Source organism: Globicephala melas, chromosome 11 (genome assembly GCF_963455315.2).
Source record: "Globicephala melas chromosome 11, mGloMel1.2, whole genome shotgun sequence".
Classification (NCBI taxonomy): domain Eukaryota; kingdom Metazoa; phylum Chordata; class Mammalia; order Artiodactyla; family Delphinidae; genus Globicephala; species Globicephala melas.
The window spans coordinates 42,073,718-42,086,605 of NC_083324.2; the positions used below are offsets into that span (position 1 = coordinate 42,073,718).

Sequence of the window (12,888 nt, forward strand, 5' to 3'; positions counted from 1 at the left end):
TTCCTCTGATCTGGGCAGTTTCCCTCTCTTTCATTATCTTTCACAACAGTGTTACTTTGGCAGAGGACTGGGTCAGGCATACACTCTCATTTTGATAAACACACAAATCTCACATCCTGCTTTAATGATGTATAAAATTTAAAAAGTAAAATTCCATGACCACAAAGTCGCTATCATATTGTATGCTTTCTCCACTATATATGACCATATAGAGATTGTGATTTTGTCATCCTAGGGATGTGGGTCCTCTTTCTTACATGGAAAACTATTCATTGGCTGATCTGAGCCTCGCTTTCCACATTTGATAATAAATGAGGGGGTGGGGTGGGCTAGAGGATCTCCAAGCTCTGCCCAGCTCTAAAAGTTGATCCCACAAAATCAATTACGTGAACTTAAAATAGATTTTTCAATCCTCAATTCTTAGTCAAATTTCTACATTGATTTTAAGGTAATTAAAGAATATTAAATAAGTTTCTTATAAAGCCTGAGACCTAAATTTTCCCTATCTCTGGGCGTTCTTCTCACTCTCCCTTCACCCCACCAGACTCAAGGCTCGGGAAGGGCAGGGTGGACCTCAGGATTCATCATGCCCCAGCACTCAGCTGAGCAGCCAGCCTCAGTCAGCACTCAGGACATTTGATGGATGAATGAAATCACTTGCAGATGGACGGCCCCATTTGCCTCCTTGTTGCTCTGTTTCTGTTACGAGTTAACTAACTTCTATAACACGTACATTTTTTTTTTCCTCCCAAATTACACATTCAAGTCCTCCAGGGCGGCAGCCTGGGGTACTATTCCCTTTATCCCTCCCATACAGTGCCCACTGTATCTACCTCAGAGGGTAGTCGATGAATATCGTGGGCATCAGCACAACTGGGTCTGGGCGCATCTGAGTGAAAGAATTTGTCATTCATTCATTCAACAAATATTTACTGGACACCTAATATATGCCAGGGCTTTTCTAGGTACTAAGGCATATTCTCTTGGGGATAGGATGGCCAATCTCTTGGACAAGATGACATTTGAGCAGGGCTCTGAAAACTTCCCACCCACTGATGGCTAAATGTATCGGAAAGATAAAATGAGGTATAAATCATACTAAGGCAAAGTGTCTGCATTTAAAAATCAACAACAGAATACTTTATTCCTGGTGAAATACAGGATAGGTTTTGCTTCATTTTGCTGCAAGGTCTGGGGTTATTTTGTTTTGTTTTTCACTCAAGTGGCCCATCAGGAAGAAAAGTCTGGGGGCAATGACAGCCTAGAAATGCAATAAAGGTAGAATGGGGTGTTTGGGTTTAGATTCCATCTACTTTAGAGCAAGACAATTAGGCCCAGCATTTGGAGGTGGGGCTTGGAGGCTCACTGTAGTGCCAACTTTGATTTGAGTAGCTCACCCTGCCCTGCCCACCTTGAAACTGAAGGATGCCATTTGGAAGTCACTGGACGGTAAGAGACGCCCCAGTTCTTCTAGAACTTACCCTCTTCCAGTTCTACACCCCCTGGTCAAATCACCTGTCAACCACACCCTGAAACTGCTGACCCTCCCTTGGTTTCCGGGCACGTAGGGACACCATACTTCTGAATTCTCCATCCTGGAGAGACTCTCATTTCTCTTGTCTCTCTCTTTTAAAGAAAGAAACCCATTTCCTTTCAAATGGGATCCAACAGTTTAAGAAAAAAAAATCTATTGAACTTTGTTTTTTCCTCTGGTCTCTTGGTAAGGCGGATTTGGGTTTTGATTCTGTCAAAATGAGAAATTTGCCTTGTTCTGTAAAATCAGAGATTGGAAGCATTTCTCTTTTCTTTTTCTTTCTTTCCTTTTTTAAGCCCTCAGGGGCACGGACTGACAAGGGAGCTGCACCTGACTCTGGACACCTCAAACACAGCCAGCGGTGCTCCATCGCCCAGGAGCCCATCCCTGGGTGCTGGGTTTCAGCGTCATATCGTACCGCAAATGCCAGGAGGCGCCACTCACATCCTCATCCATGATGGGGCAACGTTGTGCCTGACAGATAAGAGGAAGCTCCCTCTTGATGAGGCACTGCCACTCCAAAGGCCTAGGGTGTTTAATGGAAGGAACCAGCAGAGATCCTGCCTCTAAACTGCCTTGTGACCTTGAGCAGGTCACTGAGCATCTCCGACCTGTGTCTCAAATGTAAAATATGAGGTTTTAACAGGTGAGTCTTTTGTGACATAGTGGTCCTTTTTCGACTGATGCTGACACAGCCACTATGCTCAGGGTCCCGTATTAACCAAACTCAGTTGACCCCGAGTCAACTGAGGGTAAAACATAAAGTATTTCTCCCCAACTCCAAGAAGTACAAAGCTTTTCTTTTTCCTGTTTTTCTTTTTTTTTGGGGGGGGGAGGGTGGCAGTAGCTACAAAAATGACATTTTGCAGTTTAAATAGAAAGAATGAGGAAATGAAAGAGAGTCCTGGAGGCAGGTCAGGGGTGAAAGATACATTTTCAAACATAGCAAAGGTGACCGATGGTTGCTTTGCAAAGGTGACCTTTGTCAAAGGTGACAGTTGTTTGCTTGCTGGTATCTTCTTGGGGAACCCCATCTTGCCCTCTGGAGATGCTCTGGTGGGACAGTCAGTCAAGGTTCCCTGCCTACTGAGACATGGGGCCAGCAAGCGTCCCAAGCTAGTCCAGTAACTCTGCTTCCCAGGAAGATGGATAGTGGACCCAGTGCCAAGCCCAGGGGGCCAGCGGGAAGGGCTCCACTCAGGGCATTGCTGCCCTGAAGAGGCTATCTATTCCTTCCTGCTGTCTACATGCTCCTGTCTTCCCGAGCCCCAGATGTTCAACTTTGTCTTCAATTTGGTGTCACCCCATGCCCTTCCACTAAATTCCAACTTTCATCTAAGTTAGTCAGAGTCAGATTCTGTTGCTTGCAACCAAGAACTCTAGATCTAATGGACATTTTATTTCTCCTCTCCTTCTTCCAAACTTTTCTGAAAACACAAAGAAGGAAGGAAGGGAGGGAGGGAGACATCAGTGTTTTTAAAATGTGTTTTAGCCACAGAGCCCTTTTTCTCTAATTAGATCTAATGTGGACTCTACCTAAGACAGATAAAAGCAGAGCTCCTTGTCCTCCTCCTACCTGTTCTGATTCAGCTTCCCCAGATCTGCTTCCTCAGAATCCAGAAATCTCAGCCACCATTTCCTCTGTTAATACCTACCTGCGAGAAGTTAAGGTTCCTTGGGGAGAGGGGCCAAGGAGAGAGAGGTAGTAACAGCAGCATTCATGGAACACCACCTGTGCTCTAGGCACAGCTGGGAGCTTCATACATGCTGTTCTAGTTACTATAACAAGCCTGTAAGGTGGGTTCTGTTCTGTTATTATCATTTGCAGAGGAAACTCAGGAGATCCAGCAATTGGCTGGAAGGCACATAGATACAAGTGACAGAGCTGAGATGTGAACCCCGGTCTCTTGTGACCTAACACAGGCAGATGGTCCCCCACTGTTATGGGGTATACAGTATGCCTCTCCCACACCTGCATGTCCATACCACCAACAGTTCCTGCCCCCAGAGCCTTTGCCTTACTCAAATGCTTCTATCAATGGAAGTGTCAAATAAAATTCAATAAAGTATTGAACAAAAGAACAATGATTATATGAAAGGAGTACAGTTTAAAGGTTAAGAATACAGGGTCTGACATCAGATGGGCCTGGGTGAATCCCAACTTTACTGCTCACCGGCTCTGTGATGTTGAGCAAGCCACAGGACCTCTCTGTGCCTCATTTTCCTCACCTGGAAAATAGGAGATAATAATATTTCCTATTGTGATAAGCAGAATAATGGCCCCAAAGATGTCCACATACTAATTCCCTAATCCCTGGAACCTGTGAATATGTTACATTATTTGGGAAAAGAGAAGTAAGGTTGCTAATCACCTGGACTTTAAAATAAAGAGATTATTTTGGATTATCTGGGTGAGGCCAATGTAATCACAAGGATCCTTAGATGTGAAAGAGGGAGGCAGGAGAGTCAATGTCACAGTAATGAGATGTCAGAAAGACTTGCTGGCTTTGAAGATGGAAGGGGACCATGACCAAGGAGTGTAGACAGCTTCTAGAAGCTGGAAAAGAGAATGATTTCTCCCCAGAGCCTCCAGCAAGGAATGCAGCTCTGCTGACATCAATCCTTGATTTAAGCCCAGTGAGACTCATCTCAGGCTTCTGACCTATGGAACTATAAGAAAATAAATGTATTATTTTAAGACATCAAATTTATGGTAATTTGTTACAGCAGCAAGAGAAAACTAATACACGCCACTGAGAGGGTTGTGGGGATTATTAGTGATGCTACTGGATATGCAGGAACACAGGGAAGCTGTGTTTCCTCATTGGTTGGTGTGCAGAGCTGGGAACTATCGAGAGTGGTGGTAAGCTGTGCCCTGTTTCTTCTGACCATCCCTGTCCACCCTCCCACTCCTGCACCTTCATGCCTTAATTATGTTGGAATGTTTCTTTATAATCACACACCCGATGACTCCCTTCGTCACGCTGAATTCTAAATTGCACTTGAAGTAGCTTGTACAATGTACGTCTTCTGATTAGCTTCTTTCTGAGCTCCAAAATGAGGGTAATCAGAGTGGAGGACAGACCTTACTGTGTACCCTGGGATGGAGGAGAGGGCAGGGGATCTCTCCATTGCAATTTTCTAATAAGACTTGAAGAGCTTTTTAAGAGCCGGCTCACCTCACTCTGCAGGCCTGTGGTCATCCTGCCTCCCATCCCCTCCAGAAACGCAAGCTCTCAGACTTACCCTTCCAGGTTCCGATGCAGCTGCCTTTAGTCCCTCCTTCACTGTGGTCTCTCCTCCTCTGAGATTGTAGTTTGTTCTGGAGACTAGGAAAGTGATTATAACCCAGCTGTCAGTCATACCCAGCCAACCCCTGAGATCTAGATCAGCTTGACTCAAACTCCCCCACTGTGTGGACTATGGAGCCCGAAGCCCCCTCAAAAATTTCTGAGGATTTTCAAATGGGGTCTGGCTCTCCTGTGGTCACGTCTTCCCAGTGAAAGATTTATAAGAAAGCTAATGAAGCTTAAATTCCAGGGCCGTTCCCTTGTGGGAGGCCCTAGCAAAGTGTTCACGTGGTCATATGTTTTGGTAAAATTTGCAAAAGGTTGATATTTTTGTATTATTTTTCTTTAAGGGCATCTCACCAAACTGTATGAGCTTCAGATTCCATGAACTTTGGATCTGCCCCTGCATTTAGCTCCCTGTCTGTATGCCACAGTGCATTCACCCTCACACAAGATTCAGCCCTTTGTTTTCCTCCAAAAGGTGTCAAGGTATTCCTGAATGTGGTAGACCTCTCTACTGTGTGTGTGTGTGTGTGTGTGTGTGTGTGTGTGTGTGTGTGTGTCTTTTGCGGTGGGGATGGGAAGAAAGGGATTACAACTACAACTGGCCACTAGGCGTCCTCATTCTTAGAAGTTTCCTTGGGCCACCAGCATGGACCACCTGTTTCTGCTACTTTTACCCCTAGGGACCCACCCTCTGGGTAGCTCTGGCTTCTCTCTGCCTCATTTCTTTTTCCTTCTTCCTCTCAGGAGCACAGAAAATTCCTCTTACTCTCTCGGCTTTAAGCATTACTTTTGACTTTTCATCTTGTAACCTCCCTGCGCTGCCCTCAAAAGTTGATCATGGTATCTTCCCAGGCTGGCTTTCCTAAGAGGGCTTAGGGTACCTACAGTTAACAGAGTATACTTTTTACATCACAACATGGTTATCACAGAAAGTATTGGACTTTTCTTTTCTAGGACTGGGGGTGAGCATACCCAAGGGTCTGGGGGATAACACAGTCAATAGGGTGGAGTAGAACCTGCAAGCAGAGGTGATTGGGAAAAGGGGGAGTGGCCAAGAGCTTTGGCTGAAAAACAAGTGTGCTGAGATGCTGGTGCTAGGCCCATTTTTTCCCAACCCATTGGAAAGCCTCAGGACTTACAGCCAGCTGAATAACACTAAGGAGAAGGGACCATTCCCTCCTTTGTGCCCAGCTGGACCCTAACAGCTGGTCATGGTGGCTCCTATAATGTTTTATTTTATGTTTTTGTTTATGCATTTGTCTCTGCCTCCATGGTCCTAAATCCTTGATGCCAAGAAAATATGTTAGTTTTTCTGTTCCTCCCCATTTAGCATAGGACCTGGCATACTTCTTGAAAATTTCTTACTTATGAAATAGTGATAATATTAGCAGTTATCCCATAGAGTAATTATATAGATTGAATGAGGTAATCATCTAAAGTTCTTAGCATAAAGTCTGCCACAGAGTAAATACTCAAAAAGTATTCCTTGTTAATATCATTGAATGAATGATTGGATGAACGAATGAATGAGGTGCTTTGGTTTAATTCATCAGCACAAGATTTTACATAGGCTTTGAGTTCCTTTTTCATCTTTCTTCTTGCTATATTGAACTAAAAGAAATGGCATGATAAAAGAAAAGAAAGATAATAAAGTGGAAATCACAACTGTTTAATTGTATCTAGAAATACAAATTTTTCCTTTTAAATTTCTAGGGTATTGACAGTAATCGAATGCAGTGCCCCTATCAGCTGGAGGAATGTATGCACTGTCAGTGAAGGTTGCCTTCTTTCTTTCAGAAGAATTACAGTCCGCCTTCCACATCTGCAGGGGTAGCAGATTTTTTTTATTTTATTTTATCTAAAAATTTTTGGCCACACTGCACAGCATGCAGGATCCTAATTCCCTAACCGGGGATTGAACCCTTGCCCCCTGCAGCGGAAGAGGGGAGTCCCAACCACTGGGGGAAGTCCCCTAGAAAATATATTTTTTAAAAGATTCCAGAAAGTTCCAAAAAGCATAACTTGCATTTGATGTGCACTGGCAACTATTTACATAGCATTTACATTGTATTTATAACTGTTTACATAGCATTTACATTGTATTAGGTATTATAAGTGATGTAGAGATGATTTAAAGGAGTGGGAGTGCAAACCCTTACAATTTAAGATCCTTTCCCAAAAATCCCTACCAGAGGAGAAAGGGGAAAAAAAGGGCAAAAAAGGACAGAAAACACCATGAAGCAGCCACAGAGAGAAGGCGAAGGAGACAGGGACCTAAAGAGGGTGCATCTCAGTGAAGTGTGGAGGCCCTCCTGCAGGTCTGCGCTCCCATCTTCCTCTCTCTGGATAGATGGAGTGAATTCAGAGCTTTGTGACCCAGCCTTGGCCCCATGGAGCAGCTAGAAAGGACTGATGGGAATTGCCGACCAATGTGCCTGGGTGTTGGGAGGGAAAGCAGATTGTAGGGTGTTTTTCAGATGCAGACCGCCTCCAAAATGTAGCATCAGAATGAGTGCATGTTATCAGAAAAGCCGCCTACACAGCTCAGGAAATTAAAGAGATTTCCAGGCTGACGATTTTTGATAAGCATTGATCTTTGACTTTATAAGCAGTAGCAAATTCTGCTCAAATCAAAAGGCCAGCTGGTCGCCTGTGGAAACCTAGATTTTAGTTGAGGAAAAAGAGGAATAAAAGTCTTAATTAAAAAAAATTTTCACACTAAGAAGGCAACATATTTAGTCCCAGTTTACAACAAATTCCTTTTGGTTCCAAAGCATCCTAATTATCTAGAATTTATGAGGACTTTAAGACCCATCTACACCATCCCAATTATCCAGATGTGTCTGCCCTGAAAAGGGTTACATAGTAGTAGCTTATCTGCTAGTATAGACTCTGCCTGGAAAATGACTTATGTTTCCATTATATCAAAATTATATAGGTCACTTTGGAAAATACTGGATCACATACGTTAACACTAGAGCTAGAAATGACTTCCTGGGGCTTAGGTCTATTCCTCTGCCTTCTGAAAGCTCTCTGACATCTGAAGCCAGTGATTTTTTAAGTGTGTTTTGGAAAGTCCCCAGGAGTCAAGATTTCAGTCTCTGGATTTTAGTACCTAATCACTATTCCTACCAGAATATTCTTTCCCGAGAACTTGATTTTCTCCAGTGGTAACTTAAGCACAGGTTCAGGGAAAGCAGTAATGAACGATCAACGCAGTGTTTAAGCACACGTTTCCCCCAGGTTTGAGGCATCTCTGGTGTGTTTGTTATTCTCCCTCTGCCTCTCCCTTCTTCTGTTCTTGGCCCTGCCCTGTGTACCCCAAGGCTGATCCCGAGGACGGCAGCACCAGGGGTTCCCTCGCCTTCTGGATTCTGGCGGGGTTGGCCAATGCGAGACCTTCCTCGGGGAGGAGAGCCGGGGAAGTTCTGCCCTGTTGGCCCTGCTCTGGCCCTGGCCGTGGCCCCATGACTGCTGCTCTCTCGGGGCAGTCCTTCCTTCATGCTCCAGCCCTCGGGCCTCCAGGAATACCTTTCCTCCTCCTTTTTAGGTCCGGTGGTAACAACAGCCCCCATTGCGGCTGGTCTCTGGGTTTCCTTAACCTGCCCAAACTCTGTAATAACAGTCCCAGCATTGAAGTCTCTTGAACCACAGGGCTAGATTCTGTTCCAGCTGGGACCCCACTGAGGAACCGGGTGACAAGATGTCTTGAGCCTTTTGGCAGCACAGGGTCACCCTCCCATTTATCCCATTTCCTCCCTGAATTACTGCAAAGGGTCTGGGTTTCCCCAACTGTTCTGAGGCCAGTGGGACCTCTGTGTCACCAACAAATCATGCTGTGACCACCATGGAAGGTGCTGGAGTGGAAGCTCGGGGTGGTAATAAGTAGAATCAACTCTGCAGTCTAGTGCCAGAGGGGAGCCAGCAGAGCCAAGGGTGCCACCTTCCCAGTCTTTCTACTGAGGGTGAAGGACGTTTTCTCTGCAGGGTGGAGGGTGCAGAGACAGCCTCCGACCATAACCCCAGGCCCCGCCTGTGGTGCCCCAACTCCTTTCACACTGGCCTCTGTGCAGACCCCCTCTTGGAGCCCAGCTCACCCTCTCCCGGCCTGCACAGCCCTCCTGCTCAGGCTCTCTCAGAACATAAAGCACGAAACGAGATTAAATGCCTCAGGAGCAGCCAATGGCCTGGGTCTAAGAAACAACACCTGTGACATGGGACAAGCCCCTTCTCTCTCTGGCCCTCAGACTCTCCATCTGTAAAGAGAAGTCCCACCCACCTCCCAGGGGTCATCAAAGACCCTAATAATATGCACACGAGCACTTTGAAAATGGTTTCCATATAAAGTCAACTTCATCAAACTTCTTTTTCCTCTAACACTCACATCCAAGACATCAGGAAATCCCATCAGCTTGTCTTTGAAAGTGTACCTAGAATCCAGCCCCTAGACCACCATCAGCCTCCAAACTGGTTTTCCTGCATCCACGTTTGGCCCAGCCCCCAAGTCTGTTCACCACTCAGCAGCCAGAGGGATTCTTTAACACAGAAGTAAAAAAACAAGTCAAGATCTTCCAGAGGTTCTCCAGCTGACCTGGGCACAGCACAAAGCCATGTGAAGTCATCTGCAAGGTCCTACGATCTACCCCCTGCCCCGACCTCGGCACCTGACTCCCTGGTCCACTGCCATGGTCCACTCCTCTGCCTTCCTGCGGGCCTGGCTTGCCATGCACGCTCCCACCCCAGGGCCTTTGCTCTTGCTTGCTGATCCCTCTGCCTGGAGCCCACGCTGGGCTCCCACCACTCGTTCAGTCTTCTGCTTTACTTTCTCCATAGCACCTCCTTCCCTCCCTAGAAAGTGCTATCTGCCTACTCCTGGCTCCCTGCACTGGAATGTTAGTCACTACTGTGTCCTCAAGGCAGTGCCTGGAACATAGGGGATACTCAGCAAACATGAAAGTATGAATGAATGGGATTCGATTTTCTTCCCCCAGCCTTGGCAGAGGTCTCTTTGTCCAGAATCAGGGCCTGCTGTGTGTTTGGACTGCTACCTGTGTGGTGGGAGTGTGAGTACATGGCTCATTTGAGCTCCTGATGAAAGTGGGGGATGGTGGTGGTAAAAGCCCACAGGAAGGTTCAATTTTTTAACGGGCACGGAAAAATTAGACTTGGAATTTCAGCGTCTTAAAAACAAAAGAAGAAGCTGGGACTGAAATATGCTTAGTGCTAATATTATTCTACAAACATTATTCTGCAAGCATCATTCTAGAAACGTAATGTCTTTATAATTTCCTACCTCCTGTAACAATACAACAGCTGTGATGCAACAGTTCCTTACTGCATCCCCCCACTCCAGCACACACACAAATGGTGAGGATGAAATGGCAAGTGGGAGACAGAGGGGAAGGAGAGCAGGATGGGGGACCTTCTGGAGGGGCCCCCAGGCTTTCATAGCTCAGACAGATGTGCCAGGAGTTGAGACGGGGAGGAAGCCACTGGCCAGTGGGGAGTTCTGTGCAGGAGGGAGGAATGTGGATCTGGGCCTTGGAGATGGGAGTGGTGTACGCCTGGTAGGAGGGCATACTTTTGTCATAAGCAAAAGTGAGAGGTGGGACGGGGTGGAGTGCAGATGACCTCCGCCAGAACAGGGGGTGTGTGGGGAGGTAAGGAGGCTGGTTGAGACAGGTGAGAAAGAGCTTCCCTGATGGATAGGAGTCTGCCTTCAGCCTCGGTGTCCTGAGCCTCACCCCCTCTTCATCCAGCGTGTGGATGGAGCCCTGGGTGTGGGGCAGATGCTGGTCTAGTTGCTGTGGATACAGGAGTGAGCAGGCAACCGTGCCGCCCCTCCCAGCTCTCCTTGGAGTCCTCGGTGGGGTTGGAGTGTGGACTGGAACCTGGACACCTGGGCTCTGAGACGGATAAAGACAGAACCTACCCGCCACTTCTCTGGTTCCCTGACCCAGTAACACTTTGCCTAAATAAACTAACACCAAATGAGCCCAAAGGATTTAAATTGTTAGTTTATTTCCAGGCCAAAGTGAGCTTCAAGTGTCACACAAATGGATGCAGTCACACAAGACCAAGCGAGCAGTTTGTGATTAGATGCCTCTGGGTTTGAATCCAAACTCTGTCACTCAGTAGCAGCATCGCCCCAATGTGGCCCCGGTGTGGCACTGGCTTCCCCAAGGCTCATTTCCTTGTCCACACAAGAGAAATCCTAGAACCTGCCTCATGCTGTGTGGTTTCTGTGCGATAGTGCACAGAAAAGTCTCGACTCAGTGCCTGCCCGGAGGACATGCCTGGGGGCTGCAGTCAGGACTCTCTAGCAGGAAAATACGGCCTGTCCATGCTTCCCAGACACCGACACTTCTTTGACAAGAGGGGCACAGCCCAGTCACCAACCTGGAGGGGGACGGGTTCAATTTTCATGAGACATGGGTTAATGACGAGGACCTAGTTTTCTGCAGGCATAAGCACACCTATAGACGCCTTACCCTGGCCTGCTGCTTTCACTATTCAAAGCATCTCCCTTTCCTCTCATCCACACAGTAGGACAGATGAAAGAGGGAGAACACAGGAGTGGCAGCCCAGCTTGTCACTTGGTTGCAAGCTCTGAGGACGAGTGGTCCTGGCCAAGGCTGGCAGTGTGGCGTTGGCTGCCCTGAGCATCCTTGTCACTCAAAGCTCAGGCTTCCAAGAGTCTAGCCTGTAGGAGACCAGGCCGTGGCCAGGAACGTCGTCCTCCTCTTGTCCTCCTGGGGCTGGAATTGGTCCCTAATTCTTTCCTGGGCTCATCCTCCCCCCATAAATACCTTCCTGGGGACAGGGCAGACAGCACAGAGGCTCCTCTCTCTCTGGTCCCTCCTGCTATCTGGGCACCATGGCAACAAATGCACTTCCTGGACACACGGCTCTTTCACCACCTGATTCCAAGCAGCATTACTGCCCCGGTCCTGGCCAGGTCAACCCTACGAGGATCCACAACTGTTTAGAGCAATCCCCCTCTTTCAGGTGCTGAAAGCTGGGCTGCTGGCCACTTTCAGGGTCACCGCAAACTGCAGGTCCTGCTCTCGCTGTTGCCTGAAGGACACCCCCTGGAGGTCTTTCCATGAATTCCCTGGCTGTGCCAGCCTTTAAGGAAACGGTGTTTGTCTCCTTATGACCTTTCGACACTCTTGAGAACAGGACCCTGTGTTTGCTAAATTTGTTTGTTTGTTAAATCCACAGCACCTTACACACAGTAGGTGCTCAGAAAACGTTTGCACAGCATGCCTTGGTGCCAGGCCTACACAAGCTGTGACAAGAAGGACCAGAGACCTACCAAGGTCAACAGCTCATTTGTTGGGGAGCCAGCACTGGAAACCAGAGCACGGCACAGTGGCAGCTAAGAGCACAGGTTTGTGGCCAGGCTGCCAGGGTTTGAATCCTAACTCTACTGTGTATTAACTAATGACCTTGGGCAAGTTGTTTTAACACCTCCTCACCTCAATTTCCTCATCTGTAGAGTGGTGGGGATAAAAGTAGCTTTCATAAAAGTAGCTTTCTTTCTAGTAGCTGAGAGGATTAAATGAGGTATTATCAGTAGAGTACGGAGTGTGGAAAACTGGTCCCAGTGCACAGCTAATGCTCTATATGTGTTGACTGGCAGTATTTAATAATTTGGATAGTATGCTAAAGTAAAAGAAAAAATATTAAAAAACAGAGTATTTTGTGTGAGCTATTACTCTATGTATGCATCAAAACAGATGGGAATAGATACCCAAAAATGCCAACCAGAGTTATCTGTGGCTGGTGGGATTCTGCGTGACTTTTGGTTTCTTTTACATATTTTTCTATAATTTCCAACTTTTCTATAGTGAACTTACATAAAGTGACTTTTGTTAAAAAACCACCTGGGACCTCTAATGACTACCTCCCCCACCCCTTCCTGGATATGATTTTGGATGCTAAGGAGACACTCCTGCTGTTTCCAATTGCTTGGGAATAGAAGGAAACCTGCCGAGACATTTCAGCTGGAGTAGTGGAGGCTACATTTCCGCAGTACTTTGCTTGTACACCCAC

At 46.8% G+C, this 12,888-nt stretch overlaps 1 protein-coding gene across 3 annotated transcripts in view; it reads right to left on the reverse strand.

Moving 5' to 3' along the window:
* Window positions 1-12,888, reverse strand: part of LARS2 (leucyl-tRNA synthetase 2, mitochondrial) — a 336,746-nt gene that overhangs the window by 256,245 nt on the left and 67,613 nt on the right. The window contains exons 2-3 of one of the 3 annotated variants that reach the window (XM_060307181.2): window positions 4,781-4,863; window positions 3,709-3,763 (exon numbers count right to left, since the gene is read on the reverse strand). The exons of the other annotated variants lie outside the window; for them this stretch is intronic. The gene's annotated coding sequence lies outside the window, so the exon portion shown is untranslated. The remainder of the gene's footprint in view (window positions 1-3,708; window positions 3,764-4,780; window positions 4,864-12,888) is intronic. 3 annotated transcript variants of the gene reach the window in all.